The 19,437-nt window shown below is 56.9% G+C and overlaps 1 protein-coding gene and 1 long non-coding RNA gene across 3 annotated transcripts in view; both read left to right on the top strand.

The window, feature by feature from the left end:
- The window catches only part of LOC146402146 (uncharacterized), a 345,416-nt gene that overhangs the window by 197,125 nt on the left and 128,854 nt on the right, over positions 1-19,437 (top strand). The window lies entirely within an intron of this gene.
- JPH3 (junctophilin 3) overlaps positions 1-19,437 on the top strand; it is a 91,360-nt gene that overhangs the window by 6,673 nt on the left and 65,250 nt on the right. The gene's annotated exons all lie outside the window — the stretch shown is intronic.

Below are 19,437 nucleotides of genomic sequence, written 5' to 3'. Positions count from 1 at the left end.
ACTCTGAAAGCGGAATCGTCAATCTCTTTAAAGCATCACTTGTGGTCCCCCTGCCCGGTTTTGTTTTGTTACCGGCTGTCGTTGCTCAGGAGGGCCCCTGTCGTCTTGTTATCCGCTTTCACCTGAGTGAGATGGATGGTGCTGAACACAGTGGATAACGGAGTGAGATCATGGTCTAATCTCGAGGCCGCGACCAGGAGATGTTTTGGGAGCGCTGGCTAACGGGCGGTGTTGGTTGTCACGAGCTAGGAAAGAGCAGCAGGGACGTAAGGACTCTTTTCTCTGCCCACTTTCTAACGCTCCCTGTTCCTTGATCCATTCAGTCCTTAAGGAGCATGCTGGAGAAACATGGGAGTTCCTACCTTCGAGTTCCTACTATGCCAGGAAGACGGCAAAGCCCAGGTCCGCTTTCAGTGAGTCGACCTGGAAGTGTTCGCTGAGCCGGACTCTGTCTGGGTCCATCCGGCTGCTGTGACAGAGCACCGGAGGCGGGGCAGAGCAGGTGGGGAGCCTGCAGACAGCAGCATTCATTTCTCACAGGTCTGGCGGCTGAGGAGTCCCAGATGAAGGCGCTGGGAGGCATGGTGTTAGGTGAGGACCTCTGGGTGGCAGACTGCCAGCTTCTTGGTGTCGCCCAATGGGGGAAGGGACAAAAGAGCTGTGTGGGGTCTGTGTCAGAAGGGCCCTAACCCCTCCTGAGGGCTCCACCCTGGTGACCCCATCACTTCCCAAAGCCTGCATCCCTAACGCCATTGCATTGGGGTTTAGGATTTCTGTGTGTAGTTATTAGGGGCATACACGCCCGCAGTGTCTGGTGCTATGGGTACAGCGTGTAGTTGGCAGTGATGTAGTCTTTGGGGAAAAAAAAATAAGCAAATAAAACATAACATACAGGAAACCGGATGACATGGCTTTTACCCAGAAGACTGTGTCGTCTGGATGCAAGACTAAACTATGCAAAACAGTGCGGGGTTTCTCATGGCAGACTTTGGGCGTCCCCAGTGGAAACACCCCAGCCGGGGGTTCTGAGAAGGGAGGGGAGAGGGTCGTGGGTCCTTGAGGGGCCGCAGAGGCGCGGGGTCCGGGGGAGCCCCTGAGCCAAGTCGATCGAGGGTGAGCAGCGTGGCAGTTTCCCAGACCGAAGTTGTCTGGCCTTGGTTTTCTCATCTCTGCGATGGAGTCCACAGTTTTTCCTCTCAGTATGTGTCATCTGCCCCCTTCCCAGGAGTGTCACAGCTGTTTGGAACCCAGGGGGCTCCCTGGTACTTTTGGAGACCCCAGAAAGAAGCAAGGGCCTCTCTCTGTGGCGGTGGAGTGCCCAGCTTGGCCAGGGTGCTGGCCTGCCACTGTCCCTTACTCCAGGCTTCCCACACCTTCCCGTGTCTGAGCGCCACCTGGGAGGTGTGGCCAACAGATCACTGCTGCCCTGCTGAGGTTCTGGTCTGCGTGAGCGCATTTCCTACACAGTTCAGTGGACGCTGATGCCCGAGACCCCAGCTTTAGGGGCTGGTGCTTCTTTATCCCGGCTGCGCGCAGGAGAACCGCCAAGGATGGTCTCCAGGAGACTGTTAGGAAGGAAGACTCTGAGGCCCCCCGCAAACCTGCAGGGTCAGGCTCTGCGTGTTTGCAAGATGCTCGGGTGGTTCGCGTACGAGAATCTCTGGGTTAGCTCTGCAGGTCGCTAGTTCACTCATTCATCAGTTCCCATCTTGGCTGCACACTGGCCCCATCGGGGGGTTTGGAAAATCCCGTGCCCCCCACCCCCACCCCCGGAGATGTGACATGGGGGTCTGGGTGCAGCCTGGGTGTTGGGATTCTTTTTTAAACTGTCCAGGGGATTCTGGCGGGCAGCTCAGGTTGACAGCCTCTTGTCTGGAGCAGCCTCGGCCACAGGTCAGAATCACCAGGACGGTTTCAGTGGGGGAAACGTCTGGCGTCCATCCCACACCACTCCAGCCGGGACCTCAGATGGTGGCTTCCTGCCTGGGGGTGCGATCAAAGCTGGCAGGACTGAGTCACTGCTCTAGACGGAGGTTTTCAACCTCTGGGTCAGGGGGCTTGTGAAAATGAAGTAGACAGTAGAGTTCCCAGGCGCAACACCTGCTACGCCCAAAGGAGAAGTGCCCTGTCCCCACTGGCCTGTGTGTCTGTCTCTCCCCTTCATCTCCTGTAAGGACGCCTCTCACTAGGCTCAGGGCCCGGCCAGAAGCCAGAGAGAAGGAGCTTTCACTTCATTGCACCTGCAGACACCCTTTTTCTAAATAAAGACCCATTGCCAGGTGACAGGGACACTTTCCAACTCCAGTGTCTTACCCTCGGAAGGTGCCTCAAGACGCATCCAGGACAACCGGTGGGGTCCTAAACCAGGGGACTCCTTTGAAAGGACATTCGCCGTGTTTAACGTCTGCCTGGTTCCGAGCACTGCGCTGTGCCCTTGACCGTAGCTGTTTTCCTCTTAGTTCTGAAATCAGTGCTTCGAGGTGAAGCATGTGCTCCCTTGTGGGAGGCGTGGAGGAAGGTGAAGCTCACGGGCTTCTGTGGCTTGACGCGGTCGCGTGGCGGGTGGGCAGGGGGCTTGTCGGGCCCAGAGCCGGCCTTTCACCCCTCCCCCGCTTTACATCTGAGGCGCCGAGGGGCCCGCCGTCTCACCGCGAAGCAGGGGCGGGAAGGATCTTATGAATCCAGGCTCTGGTGGGCCTTATCCCAGCCATTTGTAAACTGGGGGCTCTCCTGGACCCCTCTGAGAGCGACTGGAGCCCTGGTCTTCCCCGGTGGCAGGCACGTCCCTGCACTCGTGCCATTTGGTGGGTCCCCTGGGGGTTCGCCAACTCCCTGAGCCTGATCTGTGGGCCCCGGGAAGGAACACTTCTTTCCTCCATGGATGAGGCGTGCTGAGCTCCCACAGCCAGTGGAATTCGGAAGGAGGGTGGAGCCTGCAGATTCCTGCAGGCCTGGTCCAAGGCCAAGGCCAGGAGCGGGCAGCTGGCCTCTCCCTGTCCCTCCTCTGGTGAGGAGGCCTCCCCTCTTCAGCTCTTTCCCTTGCCGGCAGCATCCTGCTCCCCCCAGCTCAGTGTGCCCCGTCAGCTGCCCCCGCAGGACCACAGTGTCCCCAGCAGGGGGAGCTCGAGGGCCCATGGTTGAGTGATGGATGGATGACGCAGCCGCAGCGAGCTCGAGGCTGTGAGGGGCCAGGGGCGTCCTGTGGACAGTGAGAGAATGAGGGTGCAGGCGGGGAGAAGAGCATGTGCAAAGGCCCGGAGGCGCGGGCTGCAGCAGAGTGAAGGCGGAGGGTAAAGGGGGTCTGAGCACAGCTTCCGGCCCCGGGGAACCATGTGGATTTTGTCGAGGCCGGGGAAAGGCTCTGAACAGTTTAAGCAGGGCAGCCATGCGATCTGGTGTTTGTGTGTTTGTAATACAAAGTTTTATTTCCCGATAATTGTAGATTCACATGCACTTGTGAGAACAACCCAGGCCGTCCCCGAACCGTCCATGGATTCCCCCAGTGCTTATGTCTTGCAGATCTTAGCACAGTTCCAGCCGGCAGGCCAACATTGACACAGTCAGATACAGAACGTTCCAGCACCACGGGGACCCTTTTGATGGCCACACCCACTCCCCTGGGTCTCCTCAGCCCCCTGGCAGCCACGGATCTGCTCTCTATGTCTGTCATGTCCCATTTCAAGAACATTCTACAAATGCAGCCTTTGGGGATCTGCCTTTGTCTTGCCCTGGGATTTTCTGCATACAGTCGAGGCCGTTGTTCACACCAACAGTTGGTACCTGGAGTTCCTGTTGTGGCTCGGGGGTTAAGAACCCAGCGAGTATCCATGAGGATGCAGGTTTGATCCCTGGCCTTGATCAGTGGGTTGAGGAGCCAGCGTTGCCTCACACTGCAGTGTAGGTTGCAGATATAGCTCTGATTAGTGTTACCGTGGCTGGGGCGTGGGCTGTGGCTGCAGCTCCGACTTGACCCCTGGCCTGGGAACTCCCCTATGCCGCAGGTGCAGCAGTAAGAGAAAAGAAAAAAGAAAGAAAACATTAAAAAAAGAGAGAAAAGCAGTTGGCTCCTTTTACTGCTGCCTGTGCTCCATGGAGCGGATGGAGGACCACCCGGTCGCGGTTGAGGGGTCTGGGGTGGTTCCAGCCTGGGGGTGTTATGGGTCCGGCTCTGCAGACTTTCCCTTGAATGAAACCTGAGTGGAACTTTGCCTGAACCTGAGTCTTCATTGCTCTGGGACAGGTGCCCAGGGCCACCCTTGCTGGGCTAATCACTCTGGCTGCTGGGTGGGGGGCAAAGGGGGGCAGAGAGGAAGCTGGGGGCCTCTGGGGGTGTGTCCAGGGGAGAGGGGATGTCCGGGTGGGGGCAGGGGGCTGAGAACCAGACCCCCAAAGTTTGGAAGTGGGCCGAGCAGGTGGGCAGAGTCCAGGATGGTCAGCGCCCAGGAACCAGGGACAGAGGGGCCCTGGGGGAGGAGGGGGTGTGGGATAGAGTTGCGTCTGGAACGCACTCCAGGCGAGGATTGGGGGGGGTGCCACGGGGGTTGTCTGTCTGGGTCTGAGGGAGGCGTCCGCTGGGAGGTAGTGCTGAAAGTCCAGGGTGAGGCTGTCACTGGAGGGGCCCCAGGCCTGAGAGTCGGTGGAGGAGCAGGAGGGCGGGGGGGAGGAGGACGGAGACAGGCTGAGGGGGCGGGCGCCTGCGGGGCTGGGTGGGGGAGGATCGCAGGAGCAGAGATGGGAGGGGACCCGACGCTTGCTGTCCCCGGATACGGCCACCATCTTCACCCGCTAGGTCACCTGATGGGCCCACGTTCCATGAGGCCAGGCCCATGCAGTTAGGCTGCCCATCCTACAGACGAGGAGACGGAGGCCGGGGGCTGGAGTGCCTTGCCCTGGTCATGGGGAAGACTGGGGTTCCAGGAGCCACAGAATCGCACAGCCTAGGGCAGGGCTCAGACCCCCGCTCCTTGGTCACGAGCCCGCGTGGGGCCTCCTGAAGGTCGAGGGGAGCCCCGCTGAAGATTTCTGAGTCACGCCTGGTGCGGTAACAACGAAGTATTATTGCTGCTGCGGTCGTAAACTGCCCGGGGGCTTAGAGACCTGTCCTGTGCGCCCCATTCCTTCGCACTGACTCCTTCTGTCCCCGAGGTGAGTCCATAGCAAGCCTGCCGCCTGAGTGCAGACAAACGGTGTCGTCTTCATTGAGATATAATTTACGTACCATAAAACCCACCCTTTTAAAGTGTACGATCCAGCCATTTTTAGTATGTTCACAAGGTTGTGCCACTGTCACCACAACCGAATTTTAGGACATGTTTATCACCCACCAGAGAAAGCCTGTCCTGCTTGAAGCAGGCGGGTCCCCCAGCCCTCGCCAGCCCCGCCTTTGCTCAGTCCCCGCAGATGCGTCCGGGACATTTCATGGAAGCAGGAGCGTATAGTGCATGGCCTCTTGTGTCTGGCTTCTCCCACCGAGCGTCCTGTCCTTAAGGTTTGTCTCATGTGTCAGAACTCGATTCCCCGTCCTTTCTCGGCTGCCCCGCGACACAGGAGTTCCCGGGCCAGGGGTCAGATCTGAGCTGAAGTTGCAACCTACGCAGCTGCAGCAGCTCTGGGTCCTTTAACCCACGGCTCTAGGCTGGGGATCAAACCTGCGTCCTGGTGCTGCAGAGACGCCACCAATCCTGCTGGGCCGCAGCGGGAACTCCAGGACCTCATTCCCTTTGAAGACGGAATCAGTCTATGTGCGGCCCGACCCACCATCCGCGGATGGACCCTGGGCTGGTGCACGTTTGGACTCTTGTGAATATAGCGCTGCTGTGGGCATGTGGGCACAGATTTTTGTTCAGAAATATGTTTTCCATTCTCTGGGGTAAACACGCATGAGTGAAATTGCCAGATCAGATGCCGACTCTGTGTCACCTTTGGAGGATCAAGCAGACTCTTCCAGAGCCACTGCAGGGCGTCTGTCCCCGTCCTGGTCCGAGGCTTCCGGTTTCCCCGCATCCTTTTCAGCGCCTGTTATTCTCTGTCTTTCTGCTTCTGGTCCCCCGGGTGGGTGGGAAGTGGTGTCTCGCTGGGGTTTGATTTGCATTTTCCTAGTCGCTAATGAGATGGAGCATCTTTTCACGTGCTTATCGGTCGTTTGTATGACTTCAGAGACCTATAGATCCTTGCCCTCCTGAAGGTTGAGTAACTGGTCTTTTTATTGTTGAGTTTCTAAAACTTTTTACATATTGTAGGTACCACAGTGACTTAAAGGTATTGCCTGACCCCGGCCATCTCCAGGATGCTCATTGGCATACTTCCCCCCACCTCCACTGGACAGTGGATTCCTTGAAATAAACCGTGGGTGCCTTGCTTTGGCTCCCAGAGACCTTGCATGGTGCCAGGCACACAGCGGGAGCTCAGTAACTGTGGGGACCCCAGCCTACCAACTAAACCGCTAGGTGGGTCCTGTCCAGTTATCAACAGGGTGGCTCTGATGGGCCGCGTTTAGGGCCTGTTTTACCAGCAGGGAGAGAACGGCTGTGGTACCTGCAGTGAGGCTGGGACCCACATGGGTGTCTTTTGAGCACTGACTGGGTGCTGGGACAGCGCTGGCCCGGGGGGGCAGGGAACCGGTAGCCCCAGGGTGGTGTGCCGGTGAATCTTTGATACTCAATGTTGAGGGGGTGGAGGGAGCTGAGCCCAGGCTGACGGGGACGGGTGAGGGTTACAGGCATTGAGAAAACCTTCTGGGGGAGCAGTGTTGCCACGGAGACCTGAGGATGCAGGTGTGAGGCTGGCAGGTGTTGGAGGTGCGCCCTGGGAGTGTTTTTAAGCATCAGGGCAGGGGAATCACGAGGAACCAGTGTGCGCTGTGGCCGGACTGGAGCACAGGGGCTGAGTCCGGGGACCAGACTGCCCTGGGGCCATGTGGGTCATGGCCTGCCCCTCTGGGTCTGCACAGAACCAACCCGATTGTTGGGAGAAACAAGAGCCAGGAGGTAACACACTAGGACCAAGGTCCCAGCCCACAGCTGGGCTGGAGTCTCCCAGGGCCCTGGCAGCAGTGGGGACCCACGCTCCTTGCATGGGAGCTGAGTGGCCCGGTCCACGGTGCAGGGCCCGGTGTGCAGGAAATTACTTGGGGGTCCCTGAGAAAATGTGGCAGCAATACAGCAGAAGTCAGAGTCTCGCTGGGGCTGGAGGCTTCTGTGGTGACGGTGACCCTGGCGTGTTCCCAGGGGCAGTGTCTTGCTAGCTCCTGGCCTGAGCAGCAGGAGGAAGGGCAGGTGTGTTAGCGGAGAGACAGACAGATGCACAGAGAGGGAGGGAGAAGCGGCAGGCCTGGGGGACAAGGCGGAGACTTGGGCTGGGTGTGGGGTGGCGGGGGGTAGAAGGAGCCCTTCCCTGCCATCAGGGGTGCACACTGTTGTTTCTCATGCCAGCCCTTGTTTCGGAGCCTGTGTGGTAGCACCGCGCCAGCCCCTGCTGGCGAAGTCCCAGCAGCCACCCCTGAGGCAGGTAGCCTCTGGCCCAGAGCAGCCCAGACACCCACCGTCAGCAGGGCAGGGTAGGTGTGGGGTGGGCCTGTTGCGACGCCAGCCCCCAGGCCCCTGTGCCAGGCAGTCACCTCTGCCTCCATGTCCAGGCCTGCGCCCACCCTTGGGACAGTGAGGGGCGTTAGGCATCTTTGGAGGGTGGGGTCTTGGGCCGCCCGGCAGCCCAGGCCTGGGGACACCCCTCTGTCTGGGGGATGCCCCGTGGGATCCTGCAGGAGGAGCCCAGGCCTGGGACCCCAGCCTGGCAAGTCGCAGGTGTGTGTGCGTGTGCATGCGTGTTGGGGCTGACTCTTAGCTGGGGCCCATCAGCCTACAGGGTTAGCCCTGGGGGTTTCTGAGTCCCCTCTGCACCCCTGCCCCTCAGGAAGGCCAGCAGAGCCCTGGGGCCAGGCCTCCCGTCCACCCACAGAAGGAGGGCTTCCTGGGGAAACACCCAGAATGTCCCTGGGGGTGCAGAGGCCAAGCCCCCCAGGATCACCTGTGATGGAACCCTTGGGTGACCCCTTGGTGCCTGCAGGTGGACCCTCCCCCGAACCGTGGCGTGAGCCTGCTGCAGGGAGGGTCCCAAGAGGTCCACTCTGGGCTGGGTGCTGTCGGGAAGGGGGCAGCCCTCAGGTAGGGGTCAGACTTGTTTAGAGGAGGGTCGGGGCGGAGGGATGAAGCTGCAGCTGGTGAAGGGTGCTCTGGCCTCCTTGAGGGGGGGTCGGTGCCGTGGGGGTGGCCTGGTGACCTGTCTAACTGTGGGGGCCGGGGACCCTTGTCTGAGGTCCAGCTGACGCCCAACAGGAGGCAGCACAGCCTGGCCAGGAGCCAGGCCAGTGCCCAGTTCGGGAACTCCTCCGGCCCTCATGCCATCCACCCACCTCTCCAGCTGCCCTCTGCTCCCAGAGGGCAGGCTTCTGGGCATTTCCTCTTGCTCCTTGAGGCTCAAGGACCCTGGGTAGTGGCTGAGGGATGTTTCTGGAAAACCCAACCTCGGGGGCGCGGCCCCTCCTGCCTGTGTCACAGGGCCTGTGCGGGGTCTGGAAGGAGGCTGGGCCCCGGGTGAGTGTGGCTGGGGTGGGTCTGGCCAGGTTCCCTGAGGACCTGGGTGCTCGGCGAGGGGCGGGGACAGGCAGAGAGAGTCGGGGTCCCCACGCTTCTAGCCAGCCCGTCCAGAGATGCCCAGTGCAGCTCCAGCTCCCTGGGCTGGCCAGGAGTCAGGGAGGGGCTGGGAGAGAGGCTTTAGCAGGGGTCTGCCCCTTCCCAGATGTTCTGTGGGCTCCACTGGGGGGGGGTATGTGTCAAGGCTCCTGGGAAATAAAAGGAATCCTGATGTTCTGGGGTCCCCAGTCCCTTGGGGGTGGGAGGCTGGGAAGGTCTGGGCGGAGGCCCGCTGTGGGCAGGGGGAGCCCCCAGGCCCCTTGGAGGTTGAGCCAGCCAAGTGGGGGGAGGTGGACGTCTACTGGCCAGTGCCCCTCCTGCTCCTCCCCCTGCCCTCCGTCGTGTCTGTCCTCGCCCTGGGGCCCTCGGGCACAATGCCAGACCCTCCCCCCCCCGCCCCCGGCCCAGCACAGTGGGGAGCCAGTGTCCACTGGGCCTCAGGGCCCAGTGGTGGTGCCAGCGTCCTGGGCCCCTTCCCCTTGGAGGCCCCTCTGGCATCCGGCAGGTGGGTATGAGGCCCACCCTGTGCCCTCCAGCCGGCGGGCCTGGGCCCTGCGCTGTCCCAGGGCGTTCGCAGCCCCCCCCCCCCCGACTGAACCTGCCCTTTTCTGTCGATGCTGAAGCCGCAGGATTCGCCGGCACCCACTGTGCTTTGCTGCCTGAATCTCAGGCCGTGCCGGTGAAAATGAGGACACACGAAATTTCTTCCCCCACGACCCCGCAGCTCCATCCACGGACCCCCCCGGGGAGCCCGCAGACCCCGCACTGGGGGCCCTGCACCACCCCGCCCCTCAGAAGCAAATGTCATGTCTGAAATCTCCAGCTCCGTGTCCTGTGGGGAGTCCTGGCCGGAGCCTTCTCCACCCCGTGGGCCACTAGGGCTTCTGGGCAGATTGGGGGGTGTTCTGTGGAGGTTCGGGCACAGCTTGGAAACACTCCCCAACTGTGGGGTCCCCCCAGCTGCACAGCAGGCTTTCTGGGAAGTCCTTGCCTGTCAGGCCCCCCCAGAGCCTGGACCTTGGGGGACCGGGGAGGGGCGTTACTGGCCTTCGCAGGAAGTGGAGGTGTCCCCACGGTGTGGCCAGGGGAGCTGGGACCCCACAGAGCTCTCCCCAGGGCGGGGGCGGGGCGCTCCAGACTCCAGCCCATTCCACGCAGATCCCTCGGGCTTTATTAGCCTGAGGCTTCATTTTCAGTGATTTGAGATGTAATTCACCAACCATACAATTCACCCATTACAAGCCTACAGAGCCGTGATTTCTAGCATATTTGCAGAATTGTGCAGCCATCACCAGTCCACTCTAGAACATTTTTACCACCTCAAAAAGAAGCCTTGGACACAGCCAACCCCCCACCCCCCCAGCCCCTGGCAACCGCAGATCTGCTCCCTGTCTCGACGGATCTGTCCCTTCTGGACGTTTCGTGTAGCTGGGATCCTGCACGCTGGCGGCGCCTTTCCCTCCCTGTGTGACGCTTTCCCAGGTCACCCCGTGCCCTAGCGTGAGGACGAGCCGCGTGGATGTGGCTGGGTGAACATCAAGCACGCGGATGGATCCCCGTTGGTTTATCCCGTCATCCGCGGATGGGCTTTTGTGGTTTTTCCACCTTTTGGCTGCTGTGAACGTTCATGTACAAGTGGGGTTTTTTTTGTTTTGTTTTTGTTTTTTTGTCTTTTTAAGGCCGCGTCTGCAGCCTGTGGACGTTCCCAAGCTAGGGGTCGAGTCACAGTTGCAGCTGCCGGCCTACCCCACAGCCACAGCAATGCAGGAGCTGAGCTGCGCCTGCAGCTGCCAGCACAGCTCACAACACTGGCTCCTTAACCTCCTGAGTGAGGCCAGGGATCAAACCTGCGTCCTCATGGATACTAGTCAGGTTCTTAACCCACCGAGCCACAACGGGAACTCCCTGTGTACAAGTGTTGGTGTGGACGTGTATTTTCATTTCGTTCGCGGATGTGTAGCTGGGGGCGGAATTGCTGGTCAGACAGGGACCCTAGGTTGAGTGTTGCAGCCGCCAGCGTGTTTTCCAGAGTCTGCACCGTTTGACGTTTCCACTCAGCTTCTTTGTAGAGTCTTCTAGAAGCGGAGAAATCCTTGCAAGGCCCCTCCCTCCCCCACAAACCTGGGGATCGATTCCTTCCACGGTGAAGTCTGTGTCTGGAGAAAATCCTGCTCCATGGAGCCCAGCGTCTGTGCTCCGTGTCGCCCCCCTGCAGGTGGTCCCGACCACATTCCTGCCCCCGCCTCCAGCCCCGCACTGGTTTCCTTCCGCGGTTCTGCTAATGTCTCTTCGTCCCCTGAACCTCAGGAGGGTCTTTGTTCTCCGTGCGCTCTCAGCCCCTGGCACTGGTGCCTCACAGGGGTCGGTTAGCGGAGTAGGGGCTGTCTGCCCGGTGGGAGGTCGAGGCTGGCGGGGGCTGGTGGCGAGCGGCCCTGAGGAGCTGAGTGGTGACCAGCAACCACACTCGCTACATGTGAGGGCGTCGGGGAAGTGACACTGCTGGACCAGCGGCCCCAACTACGCTCTCATTCTCCTCGGGGGTGGACTTGGGGAGCCGTCCATGAGGAGAGACAGAGATCTGGGGGGGGTCAATCACGAGGAGATGACTGGGAGTGGGGCGTATATCAGGCACCTGGAGGGGGAGCCCCCAAGGGGATATACCAGACACCTGGTGGGGGATTGCCTCCAAGGAGATATGCCAGACACCTGAGGGGAGCTTCCATGGGATACACCAGGCACCTGGAGGGGGTAGCCTCCATGGAGATATACCAGGCACCTGGGGGGGAAGCCTCCATGGGAATATACCAGGCACCTGGAAGCCTGTGGGAATAAAAGGGCTTGCAGGCAGCCAGCGCTCACTGCGGTCGGGGCTCCTCCCATTTCCTGTCTTCGCTGCAGCCCAGCAGGTCAGGAGCTGTCATCGGCCCGTTTTCCGGGTGTGGAAGCCGAGGGTAAGAAGCTCGCCCAGCCTCTCAGTGTCGTGGTGGAGCTGCACTTGAAGCCGGGGTCTGGTGGGCGTCCTGCCCACACCTCTTGCTCTCTGTGCCTGTCCCTCTGGAACAGGAGTCCCCACCCCCAGGTCTCAGCCCTCCCTGCTCCACTCTGTGCTCCAGGAACTGAGGCCCCGGGGGTCTCGCAGGGCCCAGGCCATCTGGCCTGGTGTGGAGCCCCTGCGTTCGGTTGTGAGTGTGGGTGTTTTCCTGCGACAGTAGCCTGTAGCTTGTGTCACATTTTGGAGGGCTCCGTGACCTGCCTGGGCCCAGATTTTCCTTCTTACCACAGGGCTCGCCCAGCAGCCTGGCGCGGTCCCGGCGTGTTGAGTCTGTGCGCTCATGTGTCCAGCACCTGCCTCTGAGGACAGTGGACGGAGGCTCCCCGGAGGCTGTGAGGCAGAGGCTGCTTCCTGGGGTGAAGCTGGGAGCTTGACCATTCGTCACTTTTCAGCAATAAGACCGCTGGTCCGCAAAAAACAACTTCAGGTGTTCCTGTTGTGGCTCAGTGGTTAATGAATCCAACTGGGAACCATGAGGTTGTGGGTTTGATCCCTGGCCTTGCTCCGTGGGTTAAGGATCTGGCATTGCCGTGAGCTGTGGTGTAGGTCACAGACGCGGCTCGGATCCTGCGTTGCTGTGGCTGTGGTGTAGACCGGCGGCTACAGCTCCGATTCGACCCCTAGCCTGGGAACTTCTATATGCCGCGGGAGTGGCCCTAGAAAAGGCAAAAAGACAGAAAAAAAAAAAAATTGAAAAGGAAAGTGATTATTGGTGCTGAAATAAGAATCATCTGCGAGCTTTCAAAACCCTCTGCTGCCCAGGCCTCTCCCCCACCCGCGGAATCCGTGTGCTTGGGCGGAGTGGGGGTTGATGCAGGTGGTTCTAGTGGTGGAACCTGGGCTCTCGATCTCCTTGGCATCTGAGTCCCCTGGAGGGCGTCACAGCCCCGGTCATCTGCCCACCGCCTGCGGTGCTGCTTCAGTGGGCCTGGGGAGCCTGAGAATCTGCATTTCATCAGGTTCAGGTGGTGCTGGTGCTGCCCGAGAGCCACGGCACAGAGCAGCCGCATCCGTGGTGGCCCCAGGTCCTCTGCCTGGTCCCGTGCGCCCCTGCGGCCTCTGATGTGAGGTACTGAACCCTGTGCCCAGCACCGTCCCAAGGGGTTTTGCAAACCCGGATCCACTTTTCTCCATAAGCAGCCCGCAGGGTGGCTCTTGTCACTGGCCCCTTCACGCGCAAAGTCAGGTGACTTGTGCGAGCTCTGAAGGCTGCTGAGCGTCGGTCTTGCTCCAGCTCCTGGCTCTTGGTCTGTAGCTGTGCCTTCTCTGTAGTTCCGAGGCACATGGCTCTTCGCCCCATTGTGCAGGTGGGGAAATGGAGGCTCAGGTCAGGGCATCTGTGCAGGATCCCAGCTCTGACCTGCCTGACTTCCCGCCGCTCTGGTGAGGGGCCCTCTGCCTCACCTCCGTCTCCCACCCCTGCCCCACGCCCCCTGCTGCCCTCACCTCACACGTGTTTCCCACAACCCCGGACTGTAGGAGGGCAGCCCTGTGGCCTCGGGCAGCGGAGCCTGGGCGCCCGCTGAGTGGCCGGGGGTGGAGCATGGATCCCAGGGGACAAGGGTGGTCCCTGCTCATGAGGCCTGACAGGATAGGAGGCTGAAACTTGGAAGCCGGTGGGAGGGTGGCTCAGGTGTCTGCAGCTCGCACCTCTGGACTGTTGACCCTGGAAAGAAGACAGGGCTGGACAACCAGGGGGCAGCAGCCACAGGCTTCCTGAGCAAAACCCAGGGTCCTCCCGATGCCCGGGACCAGCTGCCCAGGCCAGCTCCTCGTGCTGGTGCAGAGATGCTCTCCTGAGGGATACTCATTCAGAACTGCTGTTCTGGGCCAGCAGTATGCGGGGTGGGGGAAGCTGCAGGCTGCGTTTTTGGATGCCGGTTTCACCCCCTGTTCTGGGGTTAGCAGTGCAGGAGAATCATCTAGAACGTGGGACTGTGGATCCAGCATGTGGGGTGTGGGTCCTGGCTCCTCTGCTTCTGTCAGGACTTTGGGCACATGACTGAACCTCATCCTGCCTCGGTTTTCCCACCTGTAAAGTGGGTACAATGTCTCTCCCCCAGGCCCTCTGTGAGAACTGGTGGACTTGGACACCCGGCAGGTGGGGAAGGAGGCTCTGCCCTCCCCAGGGAGGCCGGGGTGACAGGCGAGCACGGGATGATGGTGGGGGGCAGCTCAGAGGGAACCACAGACCAGCCACTTCTCAGACTTGCCCCGGACCTGCACCTGTGAGCCAGTGGGGATGGGAATGAGGGCGGGGGAGTGGGGGCCAGGTCCCTCATCCCTGCAGCTCCTCCTGGCTCTGGGGACAGCTCTGGGGGAGTTCAGATCGTCACCCCTTTCTGTTGTGTGGCCTTGGCCAAGTCGCCTTACCTCTCTGAGCGCCCGTGTTGCCCTGACAGCACCTGGCACTCGAGGGATGCTTGATGTTAGCTGAGTGTCTGGATGCCTGGCTGTGGTTCCTGAACTGTGCCCTGGAGGGTTTTCCAGGTGCCTCAGACTAAGAAGGCAGCAGTACAGGGTGGCTTTCACGATGGAAATAAAAGTGTTCCTTCTTCTGAGTTCGGACCCATTTTTTTCCTCCTCCGATAGGATTTTTAGGGTGTTGGGACCCCTGTGCAGGGTGCGGTGATGGTGGGTCGTGTCATCACCCTTGTGAAATCACGGTGCGGGTGGCAGTGCATGGAATGGGTCAGCACCGGCTCGTTGGCTGCGCAAGTGCCCGGGCTCAGGGCAGGACGCCTGTGTGCGGGGATAGTGAGGGCTGAGTGGGAAGTCGCTGCACTTGGGCTCCATTTGCTGGTAAACCTAAAACTACTGTCAAGTCCCCTCTTGAAACAAAGAAACGCTAGGAGTTCCCATTGTGGCTCAGGGCGTTAAGACTCCAACGTAGTCTCAGTAAGAATGATGAATTCCAACGAGGAACCGGGAGGTTGCTCGTTTCGCTCCCGGGCCTCGCTCCGTGGGTTAAGGATCTGGCGTTGCCGTGAGCTGTGGTGTAGGTCGCAGGTGTGGCTTGGATCCTGCGTTGCCGCGGCTGTGGTGTAGGCCGGGGGCTGCAGCTCTGATTCGACCCCTCACCTGGTACGCTCCATATTCTGCACGCGCAGCCCTGAAAAGCAGACAAAACCAACCCAAGCCCCACTTTCCTCTTCTCTTCCATCTCCGATCCAGCGTTGCTGACAGTCTTCATTCAGCCCGTGGCCCGTTGTCATCATTACAAGACCCCTCACGCTTTCCTTATTGCCGTGACAGCAAAGCACAGAGTCTACATCCTGAGATACTGTTCATGCACGTCTTAAGTCAGTAACGCCCCTTTTTTCTTTTGTTTCTTTGTCTTTTTTTGGCTGTGCCCGTGGCACGTGCAAGTTCCCGGGCTGGGGAGGGAACCTGTTCCACCACAGCGACCCAAGCTGCGAAGCGACAACGCCCGATCCTGAACCCGCTCTGCCCCAAGGGAGAGCCCCATTTTTTCAAATGCATAGTGTCTTTGAGTTAATTCCTTCCCCCGCCTTCCCGTGCTCAGTAAACCGCCTCTGAGCGCTGCTTCCACAGGGACGAATCCCCACATCTCGACGTGGGTCTGTCACATGCGCGTCTTTTCTCATGGGTACGTTTTCCTTCACTGCTTTCCGGAAGATGTGTAGAGGTGACCCTTCTTTTTCAGACTTTGGTTCTTTATGTTTTATAAATTTTATTGGAGTCTCGTTGACCTGCACAGTTGTGTCGGTTTCAGGTGTGCAGCAAAGTGAGCCAGTTACACCCCCTGGCCGTTCCTTTTCAGATTCTTTTCCCGCACGGGATGGAGTCTGGTTCCCTGTGCTTTCCAGAAGGTCCTTGTTTCCTGTCTATTTCACATCCAGTGGTGTGTCACACCAGCCCCAACCTCGCAGTATCCCTCCAGCCCACGTTTCCCCCTGGGTAACCCTAATTTTGGTTTCAAAATCTTGGAGTCTACTTCCGTTTTTTAAGTGGTTTTTTGTTTTTGTTTTTGTTTTTTGTTGTTGAGGCAAATTCAGTGTTTATTAACAGAGAAGATGCCTGCAGAGAAGGCCAGCCAGGCTCAGGGGAAGGGGGAGAGAGAAAAGGAGAGTGCTTTTGTTTGATTTTTGATTAGATTCCACCTATGAGTGATCTCGTATGATACTCGTCTTTCTCTGACTGACTTCACTTAGTATGAGAATTTCTAGGTCCATCCATGTTGCCGTAGATGGCGTTATTTCATTCTTTTTTTCCTTTTTTTTTTAATGCCTGCACTCGTGGCATATGGAAGTCCCGGGCCAGGTTGCAACTGCGGCACTGCTGGATCCTTCCACACATTGCCCGGGGCCAGGAACTAAACCACAGCTCCACCACACCTCAGGCCACTGCAGTCGGATTCTTAGCATACTGCACCACAGTAGGAACTCCCATTTCATTCTTTTTTATGGCCGAGTAATATTCCTTTGTATATATGTACCCCATCATCTTTATCCAGTCCTCTGTCGATGGACATTTAGGTGGCTTCCATGTGTTGGCGATTGTAAATAGTCTGCAGTGAACATTGGGGTGCATGTATCTTTTCAATGAATGTTTTCTCCTGATGTATGCCGAGGAGTGAGATTGCTGGATTGTATGGTAGTTCTATTTTTAGCTATTTAAGGAACCTTCATACTGTCCTCCAAGGTCACTGCACCAGCTTACATTCCTACCGGCAGTGCTGGAGGGTTCCCTTTTCTCCACACCCTCTCCAGCATTTGTTGTTTGTAGACTTTTTGATGATGGCCCTTCTGACGGTGTGAGCTGGTACCTCATTGCATGTCTCTAATGATTGGTCGTGCTGAGCTCCTTTCCATGTGCTTTTTATTTTTATTTTTTATTTTTTTGGCATTTCTTGGGCCGCTCCCGCGGCATATGGAGGTTCCCAGGCTAGGGGTCTAATCGGAGCTGTAGCCACCAGCCCATGCCAGAGGCACAGCAACGCAGGATCCGAGCCGCGTCTGCAACCTACACCACAGCTCACAGCAATGCCAGATCGTTAACCCAGTGAGCAAGGGCAGGGATCGAAGCCGCAACCTCTTGGTTCCTAGTCGGATTCGTTAACCACTGCGCCACGACGGGAACTCCTCCATGTGCTTTTTAGCCATCTGTCTGTCTTTGGAGAAATGTCTGTTTAGATCATCTGGCCATTTTGTAGCTGGGTTGTTTGTTTTTTGGGATAACACTGTATGAGATATTCTGTATACTTTGGAGATTAACCCCTTGTCGGTCACTTCATTTGCAAAGATTTCCTCCCATTCTCTGAGTTGTCTTTCTGTTTTGTTTATGGCTTACTTTGCTAGGTGAAAGCTTTTAAGTGTAGTTCGGTCCCGTTTCTTTATTTTTATGTTCATTCCTGTAGGAAGTGGAAGCAAAAAGATATTCCTGCAATTTATGTCAGAGAGTGTCTGCCTGTATTTTCCTTTAAAAGTTTTATAGTAGCCAGTCGGGTCCTAATCCATTTTGGGTTTATTTTTGTGTATGGTGTTAGTGTTCTAATTTCATGCCTTTATATGTAGCTGTTTGGTTTTCTCAGCACCACTTATTGAAGAGACTGTATTTTCTCCGTTATATATTCATGCCTCCTTTGTCGTAGATTAATTGACGTAGGAGTGAGGGTTTGTTTCTGGGCTGTCTGTGCTGTTCCATTGAGCTATATGACTGTTTTTGATGCCAGTGCCGTACTGTTTTGATAACTGTAGCCTTGTAGTATGGTCTTTAGTCAGGGAGCCTGGTTCCTTTGGCTCCATGTTTCTTTCTCAGTGTTGCTTTGGCCATTCAGGGTCTTTTTGTGTTTCCATACAAATTAAAAATTTTTTTCATTCTAGTTCTATGAACGATGCCATTGGTAGTTTGATAGGGATTTGCTGAATCAGTAGATTGCCTTGGGGCGTAGAGTCATTTTGACAGTATTCTTCCAATTCCAGAGCAGGGTGTATCTTCCTACCCCCTTGATTTCCTTCTTGAGTGTCTTACAGTTTTCAGAGTACAGGTGTTTTGCCTCTCTAGGTAGGTCTAATCCTGGGTATTTTACTCTTTTGGATGTGATGGCAAATGGGATTGTTTCCTTAATTTCTCGGACTTCCCGTGTGGCTCACAACATAACTGCTTGGTGTTGCTTCTACAGTGGCTGTGGCTCGACCTCTAGCTTAATTTCTATTTAGGTTTTCTTGTTAGTGTTTAGGAATGTAAGAGATTTACGTGTATTAACTTTGTCTCTTGCAACTTCACTGAATTCATTGATAAACTCTAGTAGTTTTCTCATACTATCTTTAGGATTTTCTAGGCATAGTATGTCATCTGAAAGCAGCCACAGTTTTACTTTTTCTTCTCCAGTTTGGATTCCCTTTATTTCTTTTTCTTCTCTGATGGCTGTGGCTAGGACCTCCAAAACGATGTTTAGTGAAAGTGGTGAGAGTGGACATCCTTGTCTTGCTCCTGACCTTAGCAGGAAAGCTTTCAGCTTCCCGCCACTGAGAATGATGTTCGCTGTGGGTTTGTCATACATGGTGTTTATCATGTGGAGGTAGGTTCCCTCTATGCCTAATTTCTGGAGAGTTTTGTCAAAAATGTGTGTTGTATTTTGTCAAAAATAGAGTTGTACCCTTGAAAAATGTAGGGTTAGGGTCTCTGACCCGCCTTGAGGCAAAAATCCATGTATCATTTATAATTGGCCTCAGTGTGTATAGCTCCACCCATCTGCATTTTTGCATCTGTGCATTCTTCCATGAGATGCACAGGGTTTTTTGGTATACACACGGGTAAAATCTTGCTCACTCCGCTCTGCTTCCTGGGAATCCCCTTCACCGCCCCGTGCTTGTGGGGTCTCTCCATCTCTTTGCTGTTTGGCGGTTGACGTTCTCATTTTGGTGGGGCACACCCTGCAGTAGCTTCCTCAGAAAGGATGCTTGGAAGGTAGATTTTGTGGCATGATGACTTGATAAATCGGTTGTGTAGAGGATTCTAGGTTGAAAGCCATGTTTGTTTGGAGTTTGGGGGGCCGCTTCCAGGTCACGGTGTCGGTGGTAAAGTCTTGTGCCATGCTGAGCCTTGGCCCCTTGCGTGAGGCCTGTTTTTCCTCTTCGAAAGCACCTGGGATTGTTGGTTGCTGCGGCTCTGGGGTTTCCCGAGGCCATGACATGGTTTGGGTCTTTTCTCTGTGTGCGTTGGTATCTGTGATCCCCTCAGCCTGGACGTGTTCATCCTTCATTTCTGGGACACTTTCCCATTTTATATCTTCAGTAATTTTCCTTCGCTGCTTTCTGGAACTGCTAATATGGAGATGTGGGGCCTTCTGGATGACTCATGGATGACTCCACTTTTCTCCTCACTGTTTCTCACTCCTTTGCCCACCTCTTCTTTTTGTTCTAGTTTCTGAAAGATTTCCTTGACTTCATCTTCAAACTCTCTTACCACAATTTTCATTTTAGCCATCACACTCTTCATTCCCGGGAGCTCTTTTTCTTTGATTTTCCTTTTCTGTTATTGCAGTTGATTCTCATTTTGTGCATGCAGCGTCTTACCTCTTTGAGGATCTAACTTTTGGCGTCCCTGACGTCTTCCAAACTCTGCATTTTTCATGATTCCCTCCTGTGTTTTCTGCCTTTTTTGTATGTTTTGGCCTCTTCCCTCTTGGTGGCTTTCTCCAAGTGTCTGATGACCCCTGGCTGTACACCGAGG

This window comes from Sus scrofa, chromosome 6 (genome assembly GCF_054392235.1).
Source record: "Sus scrofa isolate SSC_HxYL_T2T_F1_AM1 chromosome 6, Sscrofa_HxYL_maternal_Yorkshire_Landrace_v2.0, whole genome shotgun sequence".
Classification (NCBI taxonomy): Eukaryota; Metazoa; Chordata; class Mammalia; order Artiodactyla; family Suidae; genus Sus; species Sus scrofa.
This window is presented reverse-complemented; position numbering and strand designations above follow the sequence as displayed.